Source organism: Mastomys coucha, unplaced genomic scaffold, assembly GCF_008632895.1.
Source record: "Mastomys coucha isolate ucsf_1 unplaced genomic scaffold, UCSF_Mcou_1 pScaffold23, whole genome shotgun sequence".
In the NCBI taxonomy this organism is placed as follows: Eukaryota; Metazoa; Chordata; class Mammalia; order Rodentia; family Muridae; genus Mastomys; species Mastomys coucha.
In genome coordinates, this window is record NW_022196906.1 from 49,499,758 (window position 1) to 49,507,283 (window position 7,526).

The following is a 7,526-nucleotide window of genomic DNA, read 5'->3' on the forward strand; positions in this document are numbered from 1 at the left end:
CCCCTGCCCCAACCCCAACCCCAGCCCCTGCCCTGTACTCCACACTGCAGCTAGACAGTCAGTATTGGCTTTCCTCTCTCTCTGCGCTGGGTTTTGCTACTGTCACATTGACAAATCACTTACTATTTCTGCATCTGTTCTGTCCTCACAAATTCAGGGGAAGAGGCCTCATAGCTGTAACTGAGAGAGTTGACATTCCTGTTATTTTTCTTTGCTGCTGTGGGATGATTCCCAGAGAGACAAAGGCTGTTTTGACTCCATTGTCTTGCCAGGCAATTTTTAGGTGCATTAAGTAAATTCAAACACGGCTTGGTGTATTCTAAGTTTAAAACCAAGCAGAAATGGCCTGGTTAACACAAAGCAGATTTGCCGGGTTTTATGTACTTACTTGAATAATGTGTATCAACACATGTATACTATTTGACTGTCATCTTAGAAACATTTTGATTCTTTGAGAAATATCTTTTTGCCTGTGTATACATGTATATACATATACACACATGTATGTGCAGGTACATATGTGTGTATGTACACATTTGTGTGCACACAGAGGCTCCAGAGGACAACCTTGGGGCAGTCGTTCTTTATAAGCAGTCCACCTTGGTTTTTTTGGGGGGGGTTGTTTTGTTTTGTTTTTGGTTGTTTTGTTTTGTTTTTGAAGCAGGGTCTCTCCATGACCAAGGGCTTAGCAGTTGGGCCGGCTGGCCAGTGAAACCCAGGGTCTACTGGTCCTCACCTCCTCAGCTCTGAGATTACAAACACCGTGCCTGACTCTTGAGAATTGAACTAGGTTCTCATGATCAAGTGGCAGACAGTTTCCTGGGCTATCCCCTGTCCTTATTATCACTTCTATTTCAAAAGGAAAACTCCAGTTTTGGTGACATTGTCTCTGAGGACAGTGCAGTGTTGGTACCTGTCCACTAACAGCTATCAAACTCATGCTATGACGGTCAACCATGAACCAATGCCAAAGCCACACAAGTTTTTGATCTGCTGGCTTGTAGAAGAATTGAATTCACTTCTGTTTCCTTTGAGTGTTTTTAATATACTAAAGCATTTCACAATAAAATATAGGGATGTTTCTTGTAAAGAAATCAAGACCAGGAGCACTAAAATAGAAAATCGGTTCTGAGTTGAGAAATGTGTTATGAATTCACTATGAAACTTGTTTATCTGAAATTATCCTGATGTAATGACTGTTTGTCAGGCTCTCAGGAGCCAGATGAGTTCTCCTGCTCCATTCGTTCCACCCAGAGAGACCAGATTTCCACAGGTGACTGGTTGGCCTGTGCGATATGAGATGGCACATGGAAGTCAGGGGTTATAGTCAGAGCACTATCACTGGAGAAGCTGGGGAGGGAGAGGGTACGGGCTTGGTGAGATCCATGCCTTGGAGCAAAGGGGGGCTCTAGGCAGAGGGGTCACAATGAAGCTTTGGGGACAGGGTCTGCATTGGAGGTTGATAGGACAGGACTTAGAAGAGCCTTAGAAGGATGATTGGCTAAGTCACCCAGAAAGGTGACAGTCAGAACAGGAGTATAAAAGGAGCCAGGGAGTTGGGCGGAGGGGGTAGGCAGGAAGAGGGTGGGCGCAGGGATAGGAGGAGGAGAGCTCTGAGGGACTGGCTTAGTCAGTGAGGGAACAGTGATGTCCCTTTGCTGTCCTTGAACTGATAATCAGGAAGACATAGAGTTGGGGCTTCAGAGAACTGGAGGTGATAAAGCTGAGGGTGCAGGGAATGAGAAGAGGCAACTGCCCTGGGAGACTGTAGCCAGGGAGTTGGAAGGAAAAGTCCAGAGTTGGGGAGGGGCAGAAGGGGAGGAAGGGGGTTGTCCTGGAAACTGTGCTTTTCCAGCAGGGTAGTTGCTAGCACCACGAACTGCTTGTCAACATGAGCCAAACAAGATGCTCTCAAGGGTGTTGGCATGGTGTGTGTGTGTGTGTGTGTGTGTGTGTTTCATTGGTAACGCTGGGGACAGGATTGGTAACTAACTGCTGGGGACAGGATTGGTAACTAACTGCTGGGGACAGGATTGGTAACGCTGGGGACAGGCTGGGGGATTTAACTGCAGTGTCAGGCTGAAGACAAATTGCAGCAGGTTCACCAGAGATGGCTTTGTTTAGGACTTTCGCCAGGGAGAAAGGGGTGGGAGGTGAGTGGCTCAATGCACAGATGTTGTCCACAAGAGATTATTTATTTTAATTTCTAGATTTGAAAATGTTTCCATGCTGAGAGAAAGTTCTGGAAGTAAGTCTTGTTCATTCTCTGGTCAGCAAGGTCTGGAGTAGTGTTCCATCAGTGTTGGTCACTTAATTGGCAGACACATCATCACATATCCGCTGGCCTTTACTTTACCCCATAGCCTTGAACACTTTACTTTAAAATAGCTGGGAATCTAATGCCAGAATGAGCCAGCATGAAGACAGACAGTGAAGTCTGCTTGCCTGTGAGCTCAGGACCCCTGCAGGCATCAGCCGCTGTGTCTAGTTGGGGTGCACCCTTTGGACCCTGGGAAGAGATATCACCATCCCTGTCCCTGGGAATTTGGGAAGGGGAGGTTGAGTTTCTCTGTGTGTAGCCTTAGCTGTCCTGGTACTCACTCTGTAGACCAGGCTAACCTTAGACTCACAGAGATCCACGGGCCTCTGACTCCCAAGTGCTGGAATTAAAAGCAAGTGCCACCACTACCTAGCACTTCAAAGAGTTTTTAATTTTAATTTATGTGTATGTGTATGTCTCGGAGTGTGGGTTTGTGCACCTTAGTGTAGTGCTCATGGAAGCCGGAAGAGGGTGTCCAAACTGGAAGCTGGAGTTAACAGGTGGTTGGCTGTGAGCTGACCAGCATGGGTGCGGAGGACCTAACTCTGCTCCTCTGGAAGAGCAGTGTGTGCTCTCCAGCCCTATGCTCTTTTAAGAAAGCTGAAGACTGACTGTTTCCCCTTCTGCAGGGTTTCCGCACTGTGTAAGTCAGAGTTCTCTAGACGAACAGAACCGAGAGGATGAACACACACTCACTCACTCATTCACACACATTCATACCATCACACATTTACACACACACTCACACATTCACACACACAGTCACTCACACATTCACACACACATTCACACACACTCACACATTCACATACACACAGTCACTCACACACACACAGTCACTCACACATTCACACACTCACACATTCACACACACACAGTCACTCACACATTCACATATATACATTCACACACACATTCATACAGTCACACATTTACACACACACTCACACATTCACACACATAGTCACTCACACATTCACATACACACATTCACACACTCACACATTCACACACACACAGTCACTCACACATTCACATACACACATTCACACACACATTCATACAGTCACACATTTACACACACACTCACACATTCCCACACACAGTCACTCACACATTCACACACACATTCACATACACACAGTCACTCACACATTCACACACACTCACACATTCACATACACACGTTCACACACACACAGTCACTCACACATTCACATACACACATTCACACACTCACACATTCACACACACACAGTCTCTCACACATTCACATACACACATTCACACACACATTCATACAGTCACACATTCACACACACATACTCACACATTCACATACACACATTCACACACACACATTCACTCACACATTCACACACATTCACTCACCTGAAGAAGTAGGCTCTAATAGGAAGGAGGGACTTAGCTTCAGGACAAATGAACTCCTAAGTGAGAACAAGGACAAGCAGGCAAAAAGCAAAAGCTTCCTTCTCCCTTGCCCTTTTTTGTGGGTTGTCACCTGAAGGTGTGGCCCAAATCTAGGGTGGGGCTTCCCACCTCAAGTGATCCATTAAAGAGAACTCCCTGGTGGCTGTGGCCAGGTGCTTGGGTTTCAGTTAATTCCAGGTGGGGTCAGGTTGCTAGCTGCCACACCCACATTCCTTTGTATTGCACTTGGACCCTAGTCAGGACTTCCTCTCACCACTCTCATTTAACCCCAAGGGAAACTTGTCCAAAATCCACACCCCCAGGGGTCGTCTCAGCTCATAAATGCAGATACCATTCATTCCCAACCCCACCAGGCTGAAGTCATGGGCTGTGAACCTATGGGTGTTGCCCCACTCACTCAGGAAGGAGTCTTCCTTTGCCAGGAGCAGTTCCCCTTTTGAAAACTGCACAAAGCTGCATCTTCCTCTATCCACTGTGATCTCCAAACTGCTCTTGGGGAAGAGGCTGATTCCCCGAGGCAAGGGTCTCAAGCCACAGACAGGACGGGAGGCCTCTGCCACTGGACCAGATGCAAAGCTGAGGACTCTGCCTCTCTCTTCCTGCCACCTCACTTAAGTCATCTTTTCCTCCCTTGAGACTAATGAGCCGAGCTTGATGGAGAAAAGGTGAGGCAGAAGAAGGGCCCCTGGATTTACCTGCCTCCTTAACCTCAGCGCCTCACTCACGTGGGGAGGAGCCTGGCTTATGATAATTATGTGATGGATCATCTTTAAGGCGTGGCCAAGACTCTGCTCTGCCTTGCTCATCTTGCTAGTCCTGAGGGCAGTCAGCCTGGAATGAAAGGGACTGACAACCCTCTGCCCTTTTGAGGAAGAAGCAACCTGGGCTGGGAGTGAAGTCACTTCTCTGAGTTTGCTGCTCTGCAATGAAGTGTCCTCCTGGAGTTTTGCAGTAGCCCTGCTTAAACAGTAGAGTATAGGCCTTGAACCCAGAGTCTAGTGTCCTGGGTCTCCCAGCAGTCATTTTAAACAAACATGAAATGGGGTCACTGCATATTGAGAAGCATCTCCTCAGAGATGTAAGACTCTGGCAGGCCTTAACTTACCGGAGAACCCCCTGAGCCTAGAATCGAAGCAAAAGCAAGAGGCATGTTATTGTTCCAGCATGTTGGGGTCACTCTGCACACAAAGGAGAGAGAGAATGACCCCATGCAGCCTGTTTGGCGAGTTTTCATACAGTTTTCAAAGCAGCAGCCACTAGGCACACAATGTGATTGGCAGAACAGTGTGACTTTTAAACTGATTGGTCTTTAGGGAATGAGGTGGCAAGGACTTCCCTTGTCTGTAGGTGGCCAACAGTCAGTCATGGAACGTGTCTACCTGCTCTGGGCCTCCCATACCCGCAAGGTGGCCGATGGTTGGTCCTCCCTCCCTGTGGTCTGAGGAATGTAATTAGTCCATCCCTTCCGGAGGGGGAGGGTGGAATTGTCCAAAGATCCTGAGCTGACCTTTTCAGGATATGCCAGGTCTTGGGGATGGTGGGTCAGGCCCTTTGGTCCATGCCTGGGAGCTTTCAGCATAGATATTTGCAGAGGGAAGGAAGCCGTGGGACCTCGGCCAGCAGGTGGGATATTGAGGAGCTGGGTTCTCACTCTGGCTTTGACCTCAGCTGGAAGCAGCTGACTCCAGGCATTGCTTGCTGCAGTGTGTCCTGAGCCCTTGTCTTTGCTGCAGTTTCTGCGAGCCTAGCAAAGCAAGTCTCCCGGTTAGTGGTCTGGAGCTGACACCAGAGTTGAAAGTCAGATGCACAAATGGGCCACCAAGGAGGTATGGCAGGTGCTGGTGCCCACACTGCTCTACCTGCATCTCCGGTACCTCAGTGGCCTGCAAAGCTAGAGGCCCACATCTGCCCTGGGGTATCATGGTCCCAGGGGCTATCTGCTGACCTCTTCCTTGTTCTCCCATCATGCCTGGCCACACCGTTCCCCCCTCTCCTTAACCTGTATTCAGCTAAAACAAGTTTTGTTTTTACTTAGAGACAGGGTCTCACTTTGTAGTCCTTGCTGGCCTGAAACTCACTATGTAGTACAGGCTGGCCCCGAATTCACAGGGATCCATCTGCCTCAGTTTCCAGAGACCTGGGATTAAAGGTGTGTCCACCACAGGCCTTGCTTTTAAGGAGGTATAGCAGTTCTTTTCATCTGAGGAGTGAAATTCATAGACACAGAAAATGGAACAGAGGTGGTCAGGGGCCGCAGAGCATGGTGTTACTATTGAATGGTGCAGATCTCACTTGGCTGTTGTGCAAAGGGTCTGGTGTCAATTGCCACACACAGCATATTTAATTCGACGGGAGCGTGCACTAAGCGGGGTAAAATGGTGTAGATAGAGCTTTACTGTTCCCTTAAAGCATTAGAACCCTGACAGTGGCAGCCATCTTGTGAATCACGTTTGGCTCAGGCAATTTCCTTTCTCCAGCCTGGGCCTTTTTTGCTGGGTTGAGAGTGGGTATGGATATTGTAACATTACAAAAGAAAAAGGTGTCAAGTCCAGCACCCAGGGAGGGAACAGGCAACAAGAAAAGAAGCCAGCAGAGCATGGAGTTCCTACTTAGTGTGAGTGCGCCATGTAGAGAGGGAAGCCTCTGGTCTTAGACAGCAACTTCATTTCGGTTGCCTGGGACCTCAGGCGGCTTCTTTATCCTCTGTTCCTCATGGTGCATGAGACTCACATATGAGGAGTGCCTCAGCACCTGGCTCTCATCCACACTGCCTAGACAGCAGTATTACTCTCATCCCTATCTAAAACTGTGCCATCTAACTCACCTCTCCAAGCGAAAAGTCATACCCAGGGGAAGAGACAGATTTGAATTGCTCAAAGACACAGTCAGCCATTATTGTGTGTGATCTTAAGAGATGTGGGAGCACTCACCCGACCCAGAACAATTCCTACCCCTTGTAGTTAAGGCTGGAAGAACAGGTTGAGCAGGGGATTAAGGCCTATGTGTGGGCTTGGAGCTGATGGAGACCCAGCTGGCTTCCGCTCTTCACTGAAAGAAGGTACAGCCATGCCTACCTACACACCACACTCTAGAGGAGGGAGAAAGTAAAATGAACAGGGCTGTCTGTTTGAGGGTACAGCCCCAGTCCACAGAGCTTCTCATCAGCCATTGGGCAGAACGTAGACACACATAGACACACACACACACACACACACACACACACACACACACACACACACCAAGCCCAGGGAAAGCTAGGAAATGTAGTCTTTAGCCCTATGGTCATGCCTGAAGACTTAGTGCAGGACAGAGAGATATGGAGAGCATCAACTCTCATCCTTTGCCATGATGCAGTCACCAGGTAACAGGCGAGACTCAGCACATTTGTAACTGCTTTTGTCATGAGAGGAGGGACAAGAGATGATGCGGAAGACAGAAGCAGAGCCTCGGGTATCACTCACTTTAAGGAATTTGTAGTGTATTCTATATGTGCTGACAGGCTTTGAATGAGCCTGGCATACAGGATACTGAGGGGGTAGCACACAGGTGGAAGGGTTGAGCCTAAGAACAGGCTACCACAGAAAGCAAAGCCACCACTGTACTGGAACTGGGTGCTGGTAGCAGGGAAGGGGACGGTGTATAGACGGGGTTGACACAGGGAAATGGTGAAAAAATGTACTTGTTACTGAACATGGAAACAGGTCCAGATCTGAGCTCTGGAACCTTCTTGGAAGAGAGAACCGTAACTACTTTT

The 7,526-nt window shown here is 48.4% G+C and overlaps 1 protein-coding gene across 4 annotated transcripts in view; it reads left to right on the forward strand.

Moving 5' to 3' along the window:
- The window catches only part of Tmem266 (transmembrane protein 266), a 123,905-nt gene that overhangs the window by 88,270 nt on the left and 28,109 nt on the right, over window positions 1-7,526 (forward strand). The gene's annotated exons all lie outside the window — the stretch shown is intronic.